This window comes from Triturus cristatus, chromosome 12 (assembly GCF_964204655.1).
Source record: "Triturus cristatus chromosome 12, aTriCri1.1, whole genome shotgun sequence".
NCBI lineage: Eukaryota > Metazoa > Chordata > Amphibia > Caudata > Salamandridae > Triturus > Triturus cristatus.
Window position 1 is genome coordinate 81,765,271 of NC_140595.1, and position 25,565 is coordinate 81,790,835.

Below are 25,565 nucleotides of genomic sequence, written 5' to 3' on the forward strand. Positions count from 1 at the left end.
GGCCTCGAATCTCCAATCAACGCCTGCAACGTGTGGTTCAAGGCCACACCAACAGGTTACGTCGGGGAGCTCTGGGGCGTCCGGGTGCAGAGGTGTGTCACGGTGTTGGGTGCCCCTTCACTTTAATGGAGAACGATGCGGTTCCAAAGAGGCTGGGACTGGGGGGCCAGTCTGGGTGAATCCACAGGGAGACTTGATCCTTGGGCACTTAAGGACACCGTTGGTCCACTTGTCCTCGGGCTGTGGGGCTCGGTGCAGTGGCGTCTTTTGACGTCTGGTTCCTGTGCTGGAGTCACTCGCGGTTGAAGGGGGCCTGCAGAAAGAGGCTGTAGGTGGAGACTGTACATCCAGTCTGGGCAAACACAAACGTGGGCTTAGCTCTTGTGGGTCTGGGGACCCGATTGGCACTGTCACCTCTCTTGGACTCAGGCTCTGGAGCACGGATGCATAGGTGTTTTGAGGCATCGGGTAGCAGCAGTCAGACTCAGTTCTTTGTTTTCTGCAGCAGGGGCAAACAGGACAGCTGGGCCACTCACGATGTGGGTTTCACTGTCCCACGATGTTCAGGTTGGTCTTCCTCTGCGTTGGTGGCTGGAAAGAGCACAACAAGCCTTGGCTGCTGCAAGGGGTCCAGTACCCCTAGGTTTTGGTGTTGTGCGGCTCCAGTCCGTCCTGGCGTCCCCACATGTGGAGGGAGGACGGAACTGACCATTGAGAGCATTGCTACCTTTTCCTGGGCCTCCTGGGCATCTCCTGCGTCCATAGACTCCGTATGCAGCAGAAAGGTGTACCAAGTCTCGCTTCTTTGGTGCCTGCTGCTGCAGGGAGGTAGCTCCAGTAATCCAAGGGAGTTCCTTTGGCGATTGGAGAAGTATTGGCTTTGCACAGTGGCAGAACAAGTCAGTTGCTCCACGAGGGTCGGCTGCAGCAGACAGGCTGGCAGGGTTGGCGTCAAGTCAGTCATGCTTCTCGTGTTCAGCAATCTTCTTCTTTGTCCACTTCTTCTTTTAGTCCGTAGAAATCTGAAGTCCTGGTATCAGGGGGTCCCCTAAATACTCAATTTAGTAGTGTTAAGGGGAGTGAGGGGCAGTAGCCAACAGGCTCCTTAACCCCTGTGGTCACTACACCCCCATAGATGACCACTTCCTTTGGGGAGTTGGCATCACCTTTTCCCAGAATTCCTAATTCCACCACACACACGATATGGAATCCTAAAAGTGGTGTTCAGGCTGGGACAACATGCCTCCTGCATAGCTAATTTCCCCAATGGCCTGGCACCAGATGGCCTAGGGTAGGGGCGGGTCGGCAGGCATCCTCTCCTGTGAGGGAAGACACATTCGCATACCAAAGGCAGGGGGCTCTGAAGCCCCCTGCCTTGGAATGCTAATTTCACCACAAACACGATATGGAATCCTAAAAGTGGTGTTCAGGCTTGGCCACTCTAGAGGCATGTCCAGCCTGGCAGGGCAACATGTCTCCTGCATAGCTAATTTCCCCAATGGCCTGGCACCAGATGGCCTAGGGTAGGGGGGGGGGGGGGGTTGGCAGGCATCCTTTCCTCTGAGGGAAGACACATTCGCATACCAAAGGCAGGGGGCTCTGAAGCCCCCTGCCTTGGAATGCTAATTTTACCAGCCTTCCTGGAGAAGGAGGTGATAACACCTCTCTCCAGAGCAGGCCTGTTCCTGACCTCCTGAGAGTGAAGGCTTTCACCACTGGGGGTCAGAAACTAGTCTGCGGTGGCAGGCTGGACTAGGCCAGTCAGGTAGCTCACTAGAGGACTGGTAGGCTTCAGGGGGTACCTCGAAGTTACCCTCTGGGTGCATGTATTAATAAATCCATCATTAGAATCAGGGTGGGTTTATTAATACAAGGTGTTTGATACCAAACTGTGTAAACCAACGAAGTCAGTGTAATCTCAAGAATGCACTCACCATCCGTGGAAGCACCGGTCTCCAAGGTCAGAGCCTACCCAATCAATTACAGGGAGGAAAACAGACCTGCGGAGGTAATACAAATTTTGTATGAAAAGCCCTCACTCACCAACCTGGTTGGTGACATGCTTCATCATCGGGCTCCACCGGGCATGGCCGAATGCCATCCCAGTGTGCTGCAACGCCAGGTTACTGCGGAGCGGGGTTGTGTGTGGTGATAGTGAATTTAAAATTCCCAATTGAGTCAAAAAAGTATTTTATTCGTTTTGCTAATTGGAAAATTAAAACATAATAAAAAGTGATGGTCAAAAAAATAACAGACCGGGTTCACTCCGTGGCGGTCAACATGTTTCTGCCTTTATGTGTAATTTACAGGCTTTCTTCAGGACCAGAGTGGAAGTGTGGGTGCCCCGGTGGTGTGAACGCGCTAAGGTTCACCCTCCCGTGGGCTGCTGTGTGAAAAATAATATAAAACACAGGGAAAATCCGCCAAAAACTATAATGGTGGAGAGAAACGAGTTTACTTGTGAGGCTAGACTCGGTGGCTTGAGGCGGTGTAGGTTCCTAACGGGTGCCGAGCAGCGAGGGCGGTGTGCCATATTTGCTCGCACCTCTACCCCGGGATCCCTGAGGCGACGAACAGTCTAGCCTCACAAGTAAACTCGTTTCTCTCCACCATTATAGTTTTTGGCGGATTTTCCCTGTGTTTTATATTATTTTTCACACAGCAGCCCACGGGAGGGTGAACCTTAGCGCGTTCACACCACCGGGGCACCCACACTTCCACTCTGGTCCTGAAGAAAGCCTGTAAATTACACATAAAGGCAGAAACATGTTGACCGCCACGGAGTGAACCCGGTCTGTTATTTTTTTGACCATCACTTTTTATTATGTTTTAATTTTCCAATTAGCAAAACGAATAAAATACTTTTTTGACTCAATTGGGAATTTTAAATTCACTATCACCACACACAACCCCGCTCCGCAGTAACCTGGCGTTGCAGCACACTGGGATGGCATTCGGCCATGCCCGGTGGAGCCCGATGATGAAGCATGTCACCAACCAGGTTGGTGAGTGAGGGCTTTTCATACAAAATTTGTATTACCTCCGCAGGTCTGTTTTCCTCCCTGTAATTGATTGGGTAGGCTCTGACCTTGGAGACCGGTGCTTCCACGGATGGTGAGTGCATTCTTGAGATTACACTGACTTCGTTGGTTTACACAATTTCCCTCGAGGGGATCAGTCGTGTTATTACCCTTCCTCTTTTGTTGTTACTTTACGTTTGATACCAAACACCTTATGTTTCAGTGAAGCCATTATGTAGCTGGGGAACTAGTATTGACCAGTGCCCAGTACATATCTTAAAATGGCCTTCCGGTTCACTTGTGCTGTCAGTAATCGGACTCGCCAGCACAGGCACATATCTGCTCGTGCAGATATGTCCTCACATGAAATACAATGTAACCTGCCTTAGGGCTGTAAGGCCGCTGTAGGGGTAACTTACTAATATTTACATGCAGTGTTTAGGGGACATGGCACACAAGTGTGTCTCATGTTGCATTTTGTTTTAGATTTTTCAGAGCACCTTGTCACGCAGCCTGCACTGGCAGACTGCATGAGTTTGGTACTGGATCCCTTAGGGTGGCACAAGATATGCTGCAGGCCTTAGGGACCATCTTAAGTACCTATGCCCTAGGGACCACTTGTTAGGGACTTAGAGGTGCTAAAGGCTTGGTCAGGTGGGGATCAAGTGACCAGTTATCTTGTTTTGGGGAAAGGAATTCTGGCACTGGGGACCTGGTTAGCAGGAACCCAGTGTACTTCAGTCAAAGTTGCATCAAAAACCAGGCAAAAGGGGGGGAACTGCAGCACCAAGAACCCAGATTCCAACAACCGGGCACTGGTCATTACAAGTTCTTCAGCTACATGATGGCTTTACTGAAATCTTGGGTGAGTAAATCTGTATTGTTGCCAGTACAAGATTTATTATGACATGCACCTAGAAATCACCTTTGAGGTGCCCCCTGAAATACCTACCACTATCTAGTGTGACGGCTTACTGGTCTCATCCAGTCTGCCACCACAGACATGTTTCTGACCTCCTGCAGAGAAGCCAGAAACAATGCCTGCTCCGGAGGAAGATGTTCACACCTCTTCCAGAAGGATGGCTATTGATTACTTTAAAGCCCCTGCTGCCTTTGATATGCAACCCTGACTTCCCCAAAACCTGAGAGATGCCATCCCCTGCTCTGAGGCCCATTTGGTACCAGAACAGGTGGGAAATTAGCTATGCATGTAGTCGTGTTGCACCACCAGACTAGTCGTACCCCTAAGGTGGGCTCCCTGATGTGCTCCACAAAAGAAAGGCTCCACCATTTTTTTTTGTATGGCATTTGGAACTCTGGGACAGGGTTATGCCCACTCCCCACTGGAAGTGGTCATATATGGGGTGTAGTGACCCCAAGGACCCTTCACTCCCCTTAGCGTTCCTACATTCAGTAGTTAGTTGGTCCCCTGACACCAGGAACTCAGATTCACCACCCAAAGAAGGACAAAGAAGATCCTTTATGTAGGGCTATTTAATTCACACAGCAGTTCATCCACGCAGCTCAACCGAGCACTAATGCTGAATCTTAACCTAGCACTTGATTTTATTTCCTTGTAGGAGTCGTACGCATTAGGCACCCGACCCCAGTTTGGGGGTGCCTGACTCCCTCTCAACTGTGGGCATCATCTTGAAGGGCCAATTTTAGCTTAAGCTTATTTCTTTTGGTTAGTTTCTTACCTTTTAATTTCATTGGCCTTTGTTTCCAGGATTTCCTCCACAGGGAGCCTGTGCAGGGTTTGCGGGGTGTCTAGACTCCAGGTTTGCCTCTTCTTACTTTGACCGCTCGTGTTTAGCTTCACTTGCGTTTGCACTCCTGTGCTAGACACGCCCCCTTTATGGAGGGCTATTTAATTCACACAGCAGGCGTCTGCACAGTAGGCGTGCCAAAAGGCAAGCCCATCTGCGCCCGTCCGCACTCTGACCGTGCTCAGTGCCAGCCATGCTACCGTTTTCATCCCTAGCCCAGTAGCATGAGTTCATACTCTAGGAACCAGTTGCACAAATGTAATACCGCAGGTAAGTTTCAGTCAGGCCCCCTGTTCTGCCTAGATGTTGCTCCTGATTTGACCTATTGCCCGACTGCAAACTCTGCCTCTGGAACTTAGTCGAAAGCTTTGTCAGCTAACTCCGCTCCAGAATCTAAGGCACGATCCTCCACAAAATCAGTCAGCTGTACTTTAATGAATGCTCGCTCTTTAAGTAAGCATGTGCTCGAGTTCGCCGATTTCACGAACGTACAACCTTATAGCATTTGTAACAGTGACCTGGGTAGATGACTCATCAATCCCAGATCTTGCTATTGCCGTCCCGACATAGTATGCCATCTTCAGGCAAGATCGAGTAGGTAAAAAAGGGGGTGGCACAGCTGTGACATCGGAGCAGTTGGCAAGGGATCTTCTAAGTCAAAACAACACTGCAGTCCTAGAATCCCTGTCCTTTAATATCTTAATTAATAATCAATACTCATTTAATGGCTCACTCATCTACCGGCCCCCGGGTCCCAGGGCAGAATTTCTAGACTCCATGAGTCAGTCATTGGATGTCATCTCGCTGTTGCCTGATTTTACACTCTTGGGTGACTACAATTTACACCTAGAGGACCCCCGAGATAGGGATGCTGTCCATCTTATAGATGTAATGGAAAGCTTAGGTCTGTCACAAGGGGTCACTGGTGACACCCACTCAGCAGGTCATCTGCTGGATGGGGTATTCTCTAATAATGACTTTCTCCAGTGTCTACCCTCTCTCACACTGACGTGGTCCGGTCATAAAGCATTCATGTTTACCCCTCAACCTTCAGCTGCCTTGTTCAAAGGGTGGTATGAAAATAAGTTTTAAACTGTTTCGCTCTTGGAACCTAATCTCAGCAGAAGCCCTGGAAAGATCCCGGACGCATAGACCCCCGGAGTTCAGTAGCAACTCCAACGTAGCGGCAGGCGCCTTTGAGCAATGGGTCCACGGCTCAATAGATCTTTTAGCACCCAAATAAAACATTCCAATCGTAGATCTAAACCCTCTGAAACTTGGTTCCCAGAACAACTCAAGCTATAAAAACAAAAGTGCCGATGTCAAGAAAGGAGATTGAGACTTCACTACATCACCAGTGACAGGGAAGACTACCAACAGTGTCTGTTATATTACAAAAGGCAAATATATAGTGAAAAGACCACCACTACACCACGACCATAGTAACATCAAAAAACTCTTCCAAAGAACTGTTTGACACAGTAAAAAAGCTAGCTAATCCCTCAAAGGCTATAAATACAAATGCAAGTCCAGATTTCTGTAATTCTCTAGCCACCTTCTTTCAGGACAAGGTCAAGGCAGGTTACAGCAATTGTGCTGTGGCCCCGACACCAGGCCTATACCCTTCCCAGTGCCCGCTGGCCAACAATGACATTTTAAAAGATGCTCCAGTCTTTACTACAGAAGCTCCCAATTTTCCTATGCTACCTTATTTTCCACCGCTGTCTCTTGATCAAGTTATAAAATGACTACTGTCCACCAAATCGGGCTCCCCTCTCGATCCGAGTCCTCCCTAGATTTTCCATTTCGTGACGGAAATTTTTGCCACACACCTCTTATCAATTTTTAATCAAATGTTCTTCTCAGGCACTTTTCCCATCAAGTGGAAATTAGCTTCAATTCTTCCACTCTTACACAAAAAAAAAAACGATTTAGACTCCGACCCGAAAAACTACCGTCCCATCTCTAGGCATCCACTGCCCGCAAAAATGGTTAAAAAGGTCATGAACACAGTAATTTCAGACTACATTGAGGAGCATGGATACCTGGATGCCACTCAATATATCTTCAGGAAGCACCACAGCACAGAACAGGCTCTGATCACTGCATCAGAACAGATTAAGCAGACAGTCGACGCTGGAGCAACGCAGCATTGGTGGTGTTAAACCTTTCCGCTGCGTTTGACACCGTTAATCACAAAAAACTGCTGGTGTCTGGAGACGATAGATATTGAGGAGAGGCCGCACCGGAGTAGTTCTTGTTGGATCGAGAACCATGTGTTGCATTATCAGAGTTTAAATCATCCAACTTCACACTTCCTTGTGGGGTTCTCAAGGGCTCTTCCTTGAGCCCTACTCTTTTTAATATTTATGTGGCCCCCTTGGCACGACTGATACGATCCTTGGGCTTCTCAGCAATTTCCTATGCTGATGACACCCAAATTAACGTATCTGTAACAAGCAACCCCTCAGACACAACCTCACAGTTTCATGACTGTCTCCTTCAAGTTGGACAATGGATGGCCGCGAACTATTTAAAACTTGACTCTAATAAAATGAGGATCTCCTTTTCGGAAGCAATGCGTCTTTTTGGTCACCTTCTTACTGGCCTCAGAAACTGAGCCCTCTTTCCGTTCCAACAAATAAAGTGAAGAATTTTGTGAGTCACCTTTTGACTCCAAGCTCACCTTTGAAGGCAATGTCAACACCGTTACCTCAACACCCTTCCATACATTAAAACTTCTTTAAAAGTCTTTCCATTTATTCCTCACAATCTTTGTAAACTTTTAATCTCAGCTCTGGTTCTGTCCAGAGCTGATTACTGTAACAGTCTTTTCGTCAACTTGAGGAAAAAATGCCTCACCAAGATTCAGATTGTGCAAAACGCCACTGCTTGCATACTGTTGGATGTTCCCAAGCATAAATCCACTATCTCTGCGCTCAGACAACTACATTGTCTCCCAGTAAAGAGACCTATTGAGTTTAGGGCTCTATGCATCGCCTTTAAAGCGATAGATGGTGTAGGAGCGAGCTTTTTCAAACGAAACCTTCAATAGTATGTACCAAATCGGCTGCTGCGATATTTCCTCACCCATAATCTTGAAAATGTTCTGGGAAACTGCCTAGGGTGGCAGAAGACTTCTGTTAGCGCCACCAGACTCTGGAACTCACTCCCACTAGAATTAAAAAGGGAAAATTCAACTGCTGACCTTTAAAACAAACGCACTCAAAATATGGCTTTTCAATCCCTGATTCTGCAGGTTAGGCCTCAGTGTTTCAGCTTTAGTGTGAGCTAGCATCTAAGCACCCTTGGGTGTTTGTTCGCGCTCTATAAATCCATTTTTCATTTCATTTCATCCAAAGAACACAATAGCTGTGGACTTGACAACAAACCCTGCCTGCCTGCTCCAGTCTCGACAGTTGCAAAGACCCGATTCTTCCTGCAGCTGTGCATCCTCTAAAAGCCTCGGAGGGCTGCCAGCACTTTGCCAACCTGTCAGAATCCCCCTTGAAGTGGAAGGGAGCCGCTTCCCTGCAGCTACCGACCGCAGCGTCTGGTTCACTGATCTGATGACCACCGGGTTCCGCCGACGCAGCAGCCACCCAAGCGAAGGTCCCCGTGCTCCAGCTCTGTCTCTGCACCGCGGTTGGAGATGCCAGGACCCACAGGAGCCGCCCTGCACAATACCTGTGGTACCGACCCCTTGCAACAAACCAGGGTTGTTCAGTGTCCAGCCCTGATACCAACACTGCCAAGACCGACCTACCGATGTGGGTCATCAGCATCACTAAGGCCTGCACCGAGAGTAGCCCTGCTGTGCTGTTCTGTCCTCATCTCCAGGTAGACCCAAAAAAGTGGGAGCCTCCAATGCAAGTGACAAGCCGGACAAAACACCTCTGCACCCATGCCCCACAGCCAGAGTCGAAGCCTACCGATGGTGCACCCTTGCCCCAGAGACCTTCAAGAACTAAGCCCCCCCCTTTGGGTTTCAACTGACTTGTCCCCATTTGCAGTATCTTTCTGCTTACGGATTTCTCCATAGACTTCAGCTCTATCGTTGGAGGTTACCCTTGCGACCAGCACCTCTGCACCCAAGCACACCAGGGCAGGTAAAACAAAACTGATTGGTGGTTCTAAGGACCTTAGCCTACTTACCTTAAGTCTAGAAGAACTACCCTGTAACTCGATTGCAAGTACCCCATGCAGTGTATGTTTCTCTCACCAGAAAACATTACTGCGCTCGAGGCTCAAATCTGACAGCTGTCTTTTCTAAGTGTCTGAAAATCAGCAACTTGAAAAGTGCCTAGCTAATTTCACAGATCTTGGTGTCTAAATACATATAAAATCTATGTTATTTTTCTAAAGTGGTGTCGGATTTCCTAATTGAGTGACTCTCATTTATTGACTGTGTGTGCAACAAATGCCTAACACTGCCCTCTGATAAGCCTAAGGCTGCTCGACCACAGAGCACCTTGGGATTGCTAGAGCAAGCCCCTGTCCACTAATAAGGGATACCTGGACGCTGCACAGTGCGCTTCATTTTGGTACACTATACAGAGAGCCAGCTTCCTACACCCAAATTGATTTAATTGCCATTGCCAATTAAAAACTGAAGTACTCTGTTGTTGTATTAGGTCTCCGGAACGGTTGCAGGTTATGCTGAATGCACTGTGTAGCAAATTGTAGAAAGTTGCTCATTGCATAAAGTTAAATGTGCACATGTGGCTGGACTTGTTGCACTTACTCGTGCCTGTACCTGGGCCGAGAAACAGACTGTAATAGTGTACCTGGACTCAAAGTAAGCATCTGGAGTGACGTATGACTTTTGGCTTCTATGGATGACAAGGGGGTTCCTGACATCTGACCATTATGTTCAAATACATAATAGCAGATGCCATCAGTTACAAAATGCTTACTTAAAGTCTTTATCTCACCATTCCAATCCCTAGTCGCCCATCTCACATCCTGGTCCCACACCTAGGAATACAGCCTCCCTCACTGGGTGTGGGTCTTACTTCTTGCAGCAGTTTAACTCTCTGAAAGGAACTTTCAACTTGATGATACTACCATCAAAGTTGGGACAGAGTACAATTTTCCTTGTGTACCTTTTCGACAGAGGGTTGGGAGGCCACATGATTTATGATGCGTAAAAATAAATGTACAACACTGAACATCTTTTGTTGGAATGGAGGTTCAATTATTGTTTAATGTTCTGCTGGCACTTTTAAACCAGCGTTCAATGATTGTTTTATTTTTAGTTCTCATTGAATTTTTGCATTAGGCCTGTTCTCTCAGTCAACTTTATTTCAGGGTTTGTGTTTGAGTTTTTCTGTTGGTCTTCCAGACTAACGTGTTTAAATAATGGCAGTAGTTTAAAACTATCAATGTTGGTGTTTACAATAGGCTGACCAGTGTTTCACTTCAGCTCAGAGCTTTTTCAGGGCTAGCAAATTAATTATTATGAAATCTGTTTATTGGCATTTTGTTAATATAGACACAGCATAAATCATAAATGGAACATCTCACAGGCAATGAGTCTGGTGCTCGGAGGAGTCTCCGCCAATTGTGAATGCGGTGAACCACAGGATCTATCGCCACTACCATGTGTGGAGCAAGGCAAACTGATAAGTGTCAGGGCCACCGCCCGCATTTAAACAGATTCATGGAACAACAAAAGGAAAAACAGGTTAAACAACAGAAGCCCAGCAGAACAGCAGCAGCAGGTTCGTACTTTAACCACATGACCCTCAAGATACCTCCCCCCCCAGTCCACCCCCCCCGGGCCCGGCCCCCCATTCCCCGTTACATATCGTTCCATTAAAGGCAATTGTCATTGTCCGCACATCCGCCCGGCTCAGCTAAGACCTCCCCGCCAATCCCCAGAGTGGGTCCCCCAGTCTCGCCTCCGTTCCCCTCACCCCAGGGAATGTCTCCGCAGTATGTGTCCCACAGAGTCCCAGGGCATCCCCATCCAGTTGCATCAGGGCTTGTAAGTGTACGTCCCATTGATTCGCTATGGGTGTGCGTCTGAGGCCTAACGTTTCCTCCCGCAAGAGAGCCGTACCCTCCGCCCCCGCCCACACCAGCAGGGAACTCCGCCACGCCTGCGCCCGGGCGGGCTCAGCCGCCTTCCAGCGCTTAGTAATTAACCGCTTCGCCACGATCAGGCCCAGGTCGAGGAAACGACAGGCAACCTTCGTGGGGGGAGTTCTACGGAAAAAGTGTAACAGACAGGCCGGCCATTCCCGCCGCGCCAGCGGACCGGCGCAAGTACCTAACGCTCCGTGCACCGTCCGCCAATATGAGTCGAGCGCTGGACAGCTCCATAACATGTGCACCAGTCCAGCATCCAGAGCCTTGCAGCGTGGGCATTCAGCGTCCGCACGGTGGAAATAGCAATTGATGGAGTCGGGGGTGAGATATGCTCTGTGCAGTATAAAATACTGGATTTGACGGAACCGCAGGTTCCTGGGGACCCGTGTGGGTCCCCGTAGCGTATCCCTCCACTCCTTGTCGGTCAGGGGGCGGTCCAGATCCACTTCCCATTTGCCCCGCAACGGAGACAGGTCCGTCGCCACCTGCGTGCGCAGGGAGGCTGCGAACCAACGAATCATGTGACTGCCCCGTCCCATGACATGGAGGTACTGCATCATGAGGTGTTGTGCCGGTTCCTCCTGAAGAGCACCCCACCGGTCCGTCAGCGTCGTGATTAGCGAGCGGTGGCGGAGGAACTGACCGGCCGCTAACCCCGTCTCCTCCGCCAGTTGAGCGAACGGTATAAGCGCACCATCGTGGTAGAGGTCCCCTAGCGTACAGATGTCCGCCGCGTAAAAGTCCGCAAGCTCCGTCGAGCGCAGTATCCCTCAACCGCTAGGTGAACCCTCAATCGGCATGGCAGGGGCGTATGGGGTATGCGACCGGGTCAAGTAGAGGGCACGCCGATAGCACTTGTAGGCCACTGCCACTAGAAGGGGGCCCGGCTTGACCATTCTGGCCGTCGGGTGGAACGACGCGATAATATCCGAGTGGTGGCTCCATGGATGCCGTGTCATCCCTCTCCCTGTCGGCCAACCACCTGGCCACCCATTGCAACTGTGCTGCTAGGTAATAGTGTGCAAAGCATGGCATCGCGAGTCCCCCTTGACCCGTGGGGAGGTACAACTTAGAGAGCGCCACTCTGTGGCGTGCGTTGCCCCATACAAAATCCCGGAGGGAGCGCTCCAAGGCGGCGAAGAAGGACGCCGGAATGTAGGTCGGCAGATTAGCAAAATAGTAGAGGAGTCTGGGCAGGGCCACCATTTTGACCAGTGCAATGCGGCCCGTGACCGCGAGGGGGAGGGTGCCCCAGAAGCGCATCTGGGCCCTGATCGCCGTCACCGCCCTGCCCAAGTTACCCTCCACCAAGTCAGCTGGCCGCCGATACACCTGGATGCCCAGGTAACGGAAGGTGTCCGGCTGCCACCTGACAGGCACACCCCCTAACTAAAACCGGGGATCCAGAGCATCAGCACAGAACGGGTAAAGACACGATTTGGCTGCGTTCACCCTTAACCCGGAAAGCGTTGCAAATTCCGTGAGAACCCGCTCAAGGTCCCCTGAAATATTCGCCACATCCCGTACGAAGATCAAGAGGTCATCCGCGTATAAGGAGACCTGGTGGGTGGTGTCGCCCATTGGAATGCCGTCCGTCAACACCCTCCACAGGGTGGCCGCTAAGGGCTCTATGGCAAGCGCAAAAAGGAGGGGCGAGAGGGGGCACCCCTGCCTGGTACCTCGGCCAACCGAGATGGCCTCGGAAATGTACGGGCCAGTTCTTACCCGGACCACAGGGTTCTTGTAGAGGAGCGCCGCCATTTGCAGGAACCCGAGGCCTAGTCCATAATGCGATAGTGCTGCCACCAGATAGCCCCACTCCAGGCAATCAAAGGCTTTTTCAAGGTCTAACACTAGACAGCCCGCCCGCGGCCAATGCTGTGCACCGTGTGCGGCAACACGGAAGAACCGGCGGAGATTAAGCGAAGTGCTGCGCTTCGGCACAAACCCATTCTGGTCCCTGTGCACTAGTGCAGGCACAGTGGGGGCCAGCCGCTCCGCTAGGACCTTGGCCAGGATTTTGTAATCGGTGTTGAGGAGGGCAAGGGGGCGATAGGACCCTAGATTAGTAGGATCACGCCCCGGCTTGGGTAAAGAGATCAGGTAGGCCTCCCTCATGGAGGCGGGCAGGGTGGCCTCCTCAAGGGCTGTGAGATATAACGCGTGCAGACGGGGCACCAGAGATTCCCGATATGCTTTGTAGTATTCTGCCGGGAGACCATCCGGCCCAGGCGCCTTGCCAGAAGCCAGTGAGGCCACCGCGTCTCCTATCTCCTCCAGAGTGAGGGGACCCTCCAAGGTTTCCTGGTGGGCATCCGGAATTGTGGGGAGGCCGGTGGCCCCCAGAAACAGATCAAGATCCTGTGCCTGCCGGCGCCCCACTGAGGTGTACAGGTCTTTGTAGTGTGCCGTGAGTATCTGGTGGATCTCCCGCTGCGTGTGCACCAGCGTCCCGTCCAATCCACGGATGGAGGCTATTGGCGCATAGCCCGATTCCTGTCGGATCAGCCAGGCCAGCAACCGCCCCGCCCTGTCCGACGTGGCATGGACCCGTGCCGAATGGGCAGCGTAGTTGTGGCAACGCAACCTCTCCAACAGTTCAGCATGGCGTGCCCGGAGCCGGGCCAGCCTGGTCGAGTCACGCCCACCACCCTCGCCATGACGTTCGCATGCCAGTAGCCGAGTTTCCAGAGCGGTGAGTAGCAACGTAAGCTGCTTACGGATATTCCCTGTCGCCCCCAGGCAATGTCCCCGCATGGCCGATTTGTGCGCGTCCCACTCTGTCAACGTGCTCCCCGCCGTGCCCTCATTGAGGTCAAAGAACTGTTCGACCGCTGTGCCGAGCGAGGCCCGGAACTCCGCATCCTCAAGAGCAGCCGGTTGCAAGCGCCAAGTGGGAATGGGGGATCTCCCCGGGTCCCAGCAGAGATGCAGTCTAAGAGGATTGTGGTCAGAGTGAGTCCGGCCCAGGTAATCCGCCTGGATTATCAAAGGGTCCAGCGACGGAGAGCTCACCACCCTGTCGAGGCGGACGTGAAGATCATGCACCGCAGAATAATATGAATAGAGCCGGTCAGTGGGATGTAAGGTGTGCCAGACGTCATGAAGGGCCCACCAGCAGCCACCCCACCGCGTCCAGCAGCAGGCAAGCGGTCAGCTCCCCAGGTTCCTCACCCTGATCCCGGCCAACCTGTGCAAGTAGTAGGGCCACAGCGCGGCCGCCAGGGTCGCCTCCGCCACCACAGTAATCCGCTTCGCCCCCAAGGGGCAGCAGTCAGGCGCTCACCAGGGGCCCGTCCACAGCCTCACACCCAGAGGGGGGTCCGCCACACCAGCTCACTCACCGGGCCCCCGGGCGCCGCAGGCTCCATGTCCACCTCCATTGCCTCCGGCCGCCATGGCCTCCACCACCGTCCACCGCGGCAGGCTCCTGCTGGCTTGGGGTGCTGGGACAGGCAGGATCACAGCGTATGTGGTAGTCAGCACGGCACAGGCGATCAGCAGATACCAGGTGCACCGTCGCTTCAGGGGAGCCCCTCGCGAGTCCTCAGTCCTCCCGCCGACGGTCCGCACCTCGCCGCGCGGCCCAGCCGCCTCGTGGCAGGCCGCGGCATGGGGTGATGTTCGCGGCCGGACGCCGCTTCCAGCGCTCTCTGCACCGCTCACCGGGTAGGTCCCCAAGGGGGCGGCAGGCAGGCAGAGGCCGCCCCCGCCGTCACTGCAAGTCTCACCGGGGCGCCGGGGCCTCACGGGCAGGAGTAGGCAGCCCTGGCAGCCCCGCAGCACACTCCGGGCAGGAGAACCAGAGGAGAACGGCTCCGTTGCTCGGGAGCTTCACGCAGGCACAGCCATCTTGGCCGCGCGCTCTCTAGCGCCCCCCAGGGCTAGCAAATTAATAGTGAAATCTTATCGCAAATGGTATTCTGGCAATGGCCGATCAGTTACTCCAAAAAATCCAATAGAAAAGAATGGAAGCAGGCACTTAAAATAACACACCATAGAAATTAATGTTCAATAAATGAAATTATTTCAAGTTTAACTTCAACAAAAGGCATATATACAATTGTTTGTGTTAAAACATTAAATAGTTTACCATTTAAATCTACTAAATATATTTTAAAAAATGTTTGAGGGTGGGATTTCTATAAATTGTTTAAAGCATTAATATATTTTAATTAATGAACACGTTACTTACCTTTAACACCTTATCTGGTAGAGCCTTAATCTAGCTATAGATTCCTTATTTTAGATTATTCTCCAGGTGTTAGACTGGATCCGGTAATTTTTTAGCAATACCTCTACGTGCTGGTAGGTGGCACCGTTCGGTTCAGCGTTATCATCCACACTGGAACTGACATGTGCAGTGCCTATATAGTCACCACCCCAGTGCGCTGACATCACTTTCTTTTTTGCGACTTTCCAAGCCAGAAGTGAGGTGCCATCAAGAATGCTGACACTAGTGTGTATTGTTGGGACCTTTGAAGAGTGACCCTATGAAAATAGTTCACAAAACAGGGAGGATGGGAGGGTCAGTAAGAAATCTGTAGCTGGATAGTGTCTCTACCAGATACGGTATTACCGAAGGTAAGTAACTTGTTCATCTGATAGAGACTTCTAGCAGCAGGTTCCTTACCTTACAACAGATACCCAAGCCATACCTCACTGGAGGTGGGACTGCAACACATTTTAAACCAAAAAGCCTGCAGGACCGAGTGGGCAAAGTGCACATCACAACAGACCTGACCATCCAGACAGTAATGTTTGAAGAAAGTGTGCAAAGACACCCACGTTGCTGCCTGACAGATGTCCATGATAAGGACTCCAGAAGCTAATGCTGTGGTCGCAGCCTTAGCTTTGGTAGAATAAGCATGCAAGCCCTTGGGGTTGCTTCTTGGCCACTGCATAGCAGATCTCTATGCAGAGTACTATCCATTGTGAGATGGTCCTTTTCTGCATGGCCTTACCTTTCTTAGCCCAGACATATTCCACAAGGAGTTGATTATTCACATGGAACTCTTTTGTGCGAACTAGGTAGAATAACAACATTCTTTTGGGGTCCAGATGATGGAGTTGCTTCTCTTCTTTAGAAAGTTTTGACCTACATGAAAAGGTGTCACAATCTTCGGAGAAAAGCATGGGTCCGCAAAACCAGCTTGTTTGGATAAAAAGGTGGTATAAGGACAGTGCATAGAGTACCTGCAGTTCGCTGACCCTCCTGGCCGATTTTATGGCCACTAGAAAAGCAGTCTTGATGGTAAGCAGATGAAGTGGACAGTTGTGCAGAAGCTCAAAAGGCATGCGCATACGAAAGGTCATGACCAAGTTAAGATCCCATTAAGGCAATGATGAATGAACTGGGAGTGAACATTGCCTTTATTGAATCTAGTCTCAACAGGTGACTTGAAGAAAGAATGTTAGAACTGCAAGAATGCCAAAATGGCAGACGAAGAATTTACTTTCCTTCGGTAACGCCTTATCTGGTAGAGACTATTGAGCTACAGATTTCTTACCTTAGAATAATTCCTAGGTGTCAGACTGGATCCAGAAATGTTTTAATGAGCAGTACCTCTACGTGCTGGTAGGTGGCCTCTTTCGGCTCCGCGTGGCATTGTCCGTGCCAGAAGTGATGTGCGCATTGCCTATATAGGTGCCATCCCAGCCCACTGTGTCAGTTTCTCTTAGCAACTTTCAGTGCCAGGATCGAGAAGCACTAAAGACCACTGACCACTGACCAATGGTGTGTGAAACTAGTGCCCTGAAAAGGCAACAGTCCTGTACCTCAAAATCCGTTCTCAATGAGGATGGGTGAGTCAGTAAGGAATCTGTTGCTAGACAGAGTCTCTACCAGATAAGGCATTACCAATGGTAAGTAACTTGATGATCTGATAGAGAGTTCTAGCCACAGATTCCTTACCTTAGAATAGATACCCCAGCATTACCCCTTGAGGAGTGAGTCTGTAAACCCAATTTAGACTAGTTAGTCCTGCAAAACCGAAATGGCAAAGTGCCCATCCCGTCAGACCAGACTGCCCAGGAAATAGTGCTTGGTGAAAGTGTACAAAGACGCTCATGTTACAGCCTGATAGATGTCCAGGACCGGAACTCCGCGTGCTAACGGTAAACAACCATTACCACAAATCTTTTATCCCACATACCATCACCCCGCATACCATGACAACGCAAATACCATTACACCGCAATGCCATTATAACGCATGGCATTAACTTTTATATACTTTTACCACAAATGCTTTTACAACGAAATTCGTTGTAAATGCATGAATGGTAAAATCATATGTTTTTTAAATGTAAGTATAAGCTGGGTATGGGGTGTAGGGGTTTGTGTTATGGGGGTTCAGGGATCATTTTAGGGTTGTGTATGTTTGGGTTTTGGGGTGCTGGGGTATTTTTTAGAGTTTAGGGTGGGTTTAGTTTTTGGGGTGCTGGGGTATTTATAGGGGTAAGGGTGGGATAGGGTTTTGGGGTGTAGGGAATATTTTTAGGGTTCAGAATGTGTTTAAGGTTTTGGGGTGCTGGGGTATTTTTGGGGTTCAGGGTGCATTTAGGTTTTTGGGTGCTGGGGTAATTTTAGGGGTCAGGGTGGGTTAGGTTTGGGGTGTAGGGGGAATTTTTAGGGTTCAGGGTGTTTAAGGTTTTGGGGTGCAGGGGTATTTTTGGGGTTCAGGGTGCGTTTAGGTTTTGGGATGAAGGGGTAATTTTAGGGGTCAGGGTGGGTTAGGGTTTTGGGGTGTAGGGGTATTTTTAGGGTTCAGTGTGCATTTAAGACTTTGGGCTGCAGGGGTATTTTTGGGGTTCAGGGAGCATTTAGGTTTTGGGGTGCGGGGGTAATTTAAGGGGTCAGTGATTTAGGGTTTTGGGGTGTAGGGGTATTTTTAGGGTTCTGGGAGCATTTAAGGTTTTGGGGTGCAGGGGTATTTTTGGGGTTCAGGGTGCATTAGGTTTTGGGGGCAGAGGAATTTTAGGGGTCAGGGTGGGTTAGGGTTTTGGGGTGCAAGGGGAATTTTTAGGGTTCAGTTTGCATTCAAGGTTTTGGGGTGCAGGGGTATTTTTGGGGTTCACGGTGCGTTTAGGTTTTGGGGTGCTGGGGTAATTTAAGGGGTCAGTGATTTAGGGTTTTGGGGTGTAGGGGGTAATTATAGGGTTCAGGGTGTGTAGGTTTTAGGGTGCAGGGATAATTTTAGCGATCAGGGAACGTTTAGGTTTTGGGGTGCTGGGGTAATTTTAGGGATCAGGGTGGGTTAGGGTATTGTAGTAAAGGGGATATTTTTAGGGTTCAGGGAGCATTTAAGGTTTTGGGGTGCAGGTTTTTTTTGGGGTACAGGGTGCGTTTAGGTTTTGGGGTGCAGGGGTATTTTTGGGGTTAAGTGTGCGTTTAGGGTTTTGGGGTGCGGGGTGCGGGGGGGTAATTATAGGGTTCAGGGTGTGTTTAGGTTTTGGGGTGCAGGGGTAATTTTAGGGATCAGGGTGGGTTTTGTTTTGGGGGAATATATATATATATATATATATATATTACCTACTGGCGGTCGCCAGTAGGTAGTTATAGTTAGGACCACGTTTCCATAGGAAATCCGCAACATTCTATTTTGAATAACTTTTGCGCCGGTCGACGAATCCTTGCGAATTTTTCAAAATAGGTGGGGCGCTACGCTCCGCTCCTACCCTGAAAGTCTCGGGGGGATTCGTCAAGCGGGGGCTGAGATAAAAGGGTGGTCCCAAAACGCGTTTTTCCCATGCATTTTTCCATAGGACCTTTAGACACAGCTACAGCCCGAACGGCTGAACAGAATTACTTGAAATTTGGCAGAGAGGTAGTCCTCAGGTCAACGAAGTGCCTTTTGTAGGTTTGGTGTAAATCTGTTCAGTAGATTCTGAGAAAATAGCCTTTAAATCAATATATATATCTGAGCCAGCTTACGGTGCGCTTACCGTACGCGTACGGTGGCGTGCGCGAGCGCGATTCTGATTGGCCCTTAGATCTTAGTAAACATTCGAATCGGTCGAAACCAGGAAGCGGCGGCCGCCATTTTCTCTCTCGCACTCTGAGGGGGGAGCTGATAAACAAATGCCAAAAACATATAAAGGGGCTGTTTAGACAGCGCCCATGCACATAACCATGTTAGTTGAGTCTTCAAAGATCCCCCAAGGCAAAAAACGGTAATTTTTTATTTTTCGAAAATTTCGCCGATTACGCTTACCGTACGCGTACGGTAAAAAATAAAAAAAAATAAAAATCCACACTCTCTCCACCCCGTGTGCAAATGGTGGCGGAAGGCCACCATTTGTGCATGGCATATAAGAGCACAGCATTTCCCCAAAAAATTTCAACAGATTACCTATCACAAGGAAGCGCATAATATGTCCTCCATGTGCGCACGGTGCGCGAAGCGCATCGTGCGTACATGGCCCATCTAGCTAACTGCGTAAAGTGGGCGCGCGGTGCGCGAAGCGCACCGCGTGTTCACTGTGCGCGCGCGAAGCGCACCGTGCGCGCACGGAACGAACTGCGTTAAGTGTGCGCGCACGCCACGAATGGCGTAAAGTAACTTAGCATTTAAAAAACCGTACAAATTCACTGAAAAAACCATAGGTTTCACACACGTTATAGTTAGGAATTAGCATTTAAAAAACCTTGCAAATTCACTGAAAAAACCATAGGTTTCACACATGTTATAGTTAGCGGAAATTTTACTGATAAAAAACCAATGAAATTCCCCCGTTATAGTTAGTGCAGGAAACTATAACTCACGCGACCGCAATCTTCTGCTGATGACATATGTGTCTTTATGAAAAAAAAATATTTGTAATATATGTATAGCTAAAAATTTATGGAAGAAGACATGGGCAAATAAGTGTCTAAATACAGTATTAGCATCAGCAGAGGATTGCGGTCGCGTGAGTTATAGTTTCAAACACAACAGCTACAGCACAGTCTGCATCAGTGCAAGCTTCACACACAACAGGTACAGCGCAGTCTGCATCAGTGAAGCTTCACACACAACAGGTACAGCACAGTCTGCATCAGTGCAAGCTTCACACACAAAAGTTACATTGTAGTCTGAATCAGTGCAAGCTTCACACACAACTGGTACAGGGCAGTCTGCATCAGTGCAAGCTTCCACACAACAGGTACAGGGTAATCTGCATCAGTGCAAGCTTCACACACAACAGGTACAGGGTAGTCTGCATCAGTGCAAGCTTCATACACAACAGGTATAGCGCAGTCTGCATCAGTGCATGCTTCACACAAAACAGGTACAGCGCAGATTGCCTCAGTGCATGCTTCACACACAACAGGTACAGGGCAGTCTGCATCAGTGCAAGCTTCGCACAAAACGGGTACAGGGTAGTCTGCATCAGTGCAAGCTTTGCACAAAACAGGTACAGGGTAGTCTGCATCAGTACAAGCTTTGCACACAACAGGTACAGGGTAGTCTGCATCATTGCGCTGTACCTGTTGTGTGTGAAGCTTGCAGTCTGCATCAGTGCAAACTTTTCACACAACAGGTATAGGGCAGACAGCATCAGTGCATGAGTCACAATAAGTGCAGTGCAGTCTGCATCAGTGGCAGCTTCACACACAACAGGTGCAGAGCAGACAGCATCATTGCAAGCATCACACACAACCGGTGCAGCACACTCTGCATCAGTGCATGCTTCACACACAACAGGTACAGCACAGTCTGCATCAGTTCAAGCTTCACACACCGCAGGTACAGGGCAGTCTGCATCAGTGGCTGCATCACCCACAACAGGTGCAGAGCAGACGGCATCAGTGAAAGCATCACACACAACAGGTACACCACAGGCTGCATCAGTGCAAGCTTCACACACAACAGATACAGCTCAGTCTGCATGAGTACAAGCTTCACCCTCACAAGTACAAAGCTACCAGCCGCAGTTGAGGCTTCTTGGACATGCAGAATATACAAAGGCAGTATCAGCAGAGTAAGAGTCTTTCCCTTAAAGAATCACCTCCCCAGTCCTCTTCGAGTCTGAAGCTCTCTCCAACAAGCATTGGCATAGCCAGTAGGTCTCGCCTTTGGGACCTTATAAGTGTTTAGTTATCCAGCACAATATCCTTGGTGCAACAACATCAACTGTTGCTTGGCTAAACACTTATATGGTCCCAAAGGCGAGACCTATTGGCTATGCCAATGCTTGTTCATATTTCAATGAATCTGCGGCTAGGAATGCAAGATGAGACACAAGGTTCATGCTGCTGATTTTGAGGTTCTGCAAGTAAGTTCTATTGAGGAAATCTATTTAGATGCTTGTAGCGCTTGCCTTAAAGGACACAGAAACCTTCCGTAGATGTGACCGAGGAACATTGAGGGGGGAATGTGAATGTGTGACTTTTACTGTCCCTTTGGTTCAAGGAAGAGACCCTTGCTCATTTGAAAAAAAAACAGGTGCTAATTAATTCACAGCCAAGACCTAATACAAATCTCAGGATCCTAAAATCAGTAGGTGAGCAAACGAGGGCAGTGACATAAGGTGTGGTATGCTGGTCAAGGATGCCCTGGCCTCAACTAATTTATTTTTCAAGAGGCGGGAGACCTTGCAGTCCATTAGAGTAGTCACATCAGAGGGTTATAAGTCTGCATATGGCTACTGTTTTGGAAATGTGTTTGATCGGCGATTACTTTGTGAGGTGAGTAAAGTAGGAACCGTTTTTGAAGTGGGGAAATGCATTCGCTCCACCAAAAAAGGTGTCTAACAACCCAAAGTCTTTAAAGAATTCTCTGTTTAGGGAAACAAACTATTTGCAATGTGTTGGTCAAATACAAACACATCTCACATTTAGGAAGCAAAATTAATTTTCAAAAAAGCACAGTGCAAGCCATTAATAGTAAGTCCATAGACTACATATATCTGTGGGTATTCTGTGTTATTTATTGTGCTTCTTGATGGTGGCGTGCAAGTTTGGTGATTGCACATCTTTTTCAATAAGTAGCAGGGAGGTCAAAATACCCATGATTTTCAGCGTGGTGTTCATGACCCTTTTCACTGAGCTGAATGCTCTGCTGATGGTTTGCATTTCTTACAACCTAGGTTGCATCGGAGGCTTTCTAAGGAGGCCAAGCCCCTCCCTGGAGGTGGAAGATCAAAACCAACCACAAAACCCAAACCTCAGCCACGACTGCCACAGTGCCGTGCTCTTTTTGCCTACGATGCTCAGGACACAGATGAGCTGAGCTTTAATGCCGATGATGTGTTGGATATAATAAAGGAAGGTAAGGTGCTTGGTTTGTGTTCTTCACGTTGAAAGATTAACTTATGGTGTTGTCCTGTGTTCCCTGTCACTGTGGGCACCAGTTGTAATTCTGCTGTTCCTTATTGTCTACTGCTGGTGGTACCATTGCTTTTGATGGTCCCCCAATGACCAAAAAAGCACTGGGGTTGATCCTGTTATCTTTTATCCTGATGGGTGTGTCTCTTATGGGTTTCAATTCAGTATCTTATTAGGGATGATGGTCCCTGCGGTAACGAAAGCATGCTCCTCTCCTTCCCAGTGATTTTTCTCCCCTGATACCTAATGTTTATCCAACTGTCCCCCTGTGCAGATCCCTCTGGCTGGTGGCTTGGTCGCATCCGAGGAAAAGAAGGAATGTTTCCAGGGAATTATGTGGAGAAAATCTGAAGAACTCTGTTCCTAGAAACTTTAATGACCCACTCTTACCAGTCTGTACTGGGACTTATTTAGGAGAGACCTGGGTAGGAAAATGATAAAGACAAGTTGGTCCCATGACCCAACCCTGCTTTAAATCCTTGGTGCCCTGGAGTCATGTTTCGTGGTACGACTGGGCATATGCTGCGACGAAATCTCCTGCTGCCATTTTCCGTTTCTCAGGGCATCCAACGTACCTCTCAGGGTTTGAAGGATAATCTTCCTAGACCCAAGTCTGTAAGGACATTCCTCCTAGCGCTCTCAAGGGACACTTTCCAGGTGAATTGCTAGCCTTTGAATGTATTTTGCTTGAAAAAAGGGATCCAATTTTGTGGCATTACAGAACTTTGGAAAAGCATATGAGGACTTTCTAAAGAAGTTAATCCACAAGACTCTGCAACCACGAGTACTCCTTCAGAAAGAAGTACCTTTCTTTACAGAGACACAGAGCTGAGCATGTATCCCATGCCCAGAGGAATTTGGCTCTGACAGCTTGAAATGTCCATGGTCACTGCAATACTTCTGTCTGGTAAACTGATCGTGTGGTTTTCTGTAACAAACAGAAGTGTCTCAATATCTATCCTAGAGATTATGCCTCCTGAGGCTATATACTATATAAGAAAAATGTATAACTCTTTGTTTTTAAAAGGGAGAGGGTGTAAGTAACTTAATTATTTTTTTAAACTTTACAATGACTTGATGTACTCACAATTTTAACACAAGTGGAATTTTTTTCAAGAGTTATATATTTTTTTAATTGATGTCTATGGGCTACACTTCAAAATAGTCCAATGGATTTGTTTTTAAACTTTCTGTGTTTCCAAAGTGACAAATGGTCCTTCTGGATAGTTAATAATTCAGGGGTGAGGCCTCCACTTTGTATTAGTTGCTTGATGTAAACAAAATTGTACATGTGCGGATTGGTTGACCAATGTTTTATTACCAAAGTTTTGTCCAAATGTATTAAATAACATTACTTGAAGCAGTTCTCGGTTGTGTTTTTAGAAAATGATGGAAAGCCTTGTTTCAAGTGAGATCAGGTTGAACCTGCGTCTTACTGGCAGCCAACATGAAACAACATCATGTTCCCTTCCACTCTCTAGTCTCTCCTTCCCTTACACACACAACCAGATGACGCGGCCTCTATGGTGTGTACATCCTAAAAGGCCCATCTTGTATTCTTCAACAATTTCTTACATAGCCCAACAGACTCAAATTCACACCAATGTAACCACTAGCAAACTTGCCCATAGTAACTCGTACAGCCTAATCAAACTTCTTGCAGTTGTGAATAGGTCTATACATTGCTCCAACAAACCCAAGATCAGGTAGTAGTCCACCTTCGCTTACTCCCCTCCCTGCACACCGTAGGTATTTAAGGAATAGTTCGCCAAGTGTTACAGCAACAGCGCCTTCCTGCCCGCCTTGTCACATAGATGAGGAAGTTGCATATTACTTATTTTATTTCATATGTTGTGTTATATGGAACATACCATACCCTGGGGTTCTTGGAGCTCTTTACATGAGAAGTTCGTTACGTGAATATCATCGTAGCCCAGAACAAGTTAGCAGAGAAATATCACCATTAACTTCCAAATTACATTTCGAATCCGTGGTCATGGTAGTACAGACATAATAGTAAAATAACATACTATCAGAAGTAGAAAATGTGAGCTACACATACTATGAGGTAGTATATATAAATTCTTGCAGTAGAAAAATCTAAAATTGTCATCCGTGTCCTCACCCTTGGAGAGAAAGCTGGAAAAGTAGGTGTTACTGTTCCTTTTTGATTATGCTAAAAGAGGGGACTATGCGACAAAACCAGGGAATAGAGTTTCAAATGTATTGAGCACGTCAGGAGAAGAACTGCAGTATGGTGGTTTGCATTTTAAACAGCAGTGTGGTCATCAATTCAACTTTCTAGCAGGTGCCCCCTCCCCCTTTGAAATGGCAAACCCTTTCACTGCTGCCCACCTCTGTGCCAGAATCTGTGTGTTTTTTAATCTTTTTTTTTTGTTGTTGTTGTTCAAGCAGATTTACCTCTTTGGTCTCTTTGTGCCCCCATACAAACAACATGTGTTTTTTGGCACATTTAGGGCTATGTTTTGGTGCAAACCCCACATCAATAACCAATTCAGCCTGAAGATAGAAAAAAATGAAATATCTCCATTTTCATTGTAACACTTTCTCAATATTGTGTTGCATTTCTAAAATGGACAAACATAAATCCCAGAATCCTAACCAAACAAATGTTGCCCTGAGTGCCCAGATTACACCAATACAAGATGTTTGGGTTTTACTAGTACATGTAGTTTGCACAATCAATTATGTAGCATTAGTGTAGGTCATGAAATTCTGGCAGAATCCCTGTTTATCGTCCACTATCTGGTATGCTATCATTACTTCACAGGTCTTGCATCGGGAGTCATTACATTGTGGGAATTACAGCGGGAGTCAATCCATCACATGTGTCATTTTAGTGGCTTCACTTCTCAGCCTTTTACTTTGTTGGTAAGTGTGTGTATGTGTGTGTATGTGTGTGTGTGTGTGTGTGTGTGTGTGTGTGTGTGTGTGTGTATATATATATATATATATATATATATATATATTTTTTTTTTTTCATACTCACTAAAAAAATAAAGGTTAATGCAGGGGTCTTCAAACTGTGGGGCGCGACCCCCATGGGGGGCATGGAGTGATAGAAAGGGGGTCGCGCATTCCCGGTCACACTTCTGCCCAGGCCCATAGGACTACAAGGGATTCAGCCCCCCTTCTCCCCCATCGTGTCTCAGCTCGACCTGCTGTGGGCTCCGCTGGGCTGTGTCTGCAGTCTTATCTCCGGCACGGCACGCCCAAGTTTTTCACAGGTCTTTAAAGACCATATGCATATTTACATGCCTTTGTAAACTGGTTACCGAGGCTTACTTTTTTTTCTAGTTCCGGTACCCCCTGGGCCCCCACTCTGCCTATGCCTTACATTTGTATTTTACAT

At 48.4% G+C, this 25,565-nt stretch overlaps 1 long non-coding RNA gene across 1 annotated transcript; it reads left to right on the plus strand.

Annotated features, from left to right (window-relative positions):
* Positions 1-21,872: 21,872 nt before the first annotated feature.
* Positions 21,873-22,954, plus strand: LOC146772636 (uncharacterized). Its single transcript, XR_014971933.1, has 2 exons — positions 21,873-22,136; positions 22,467-22,954. It is a non-coding gene; the product is annotated as an uncharacterized LOC146772636 (long non-coding RNA).
* Positions 22,955-25,565: the final 2,611 nt, after the last annotated feature.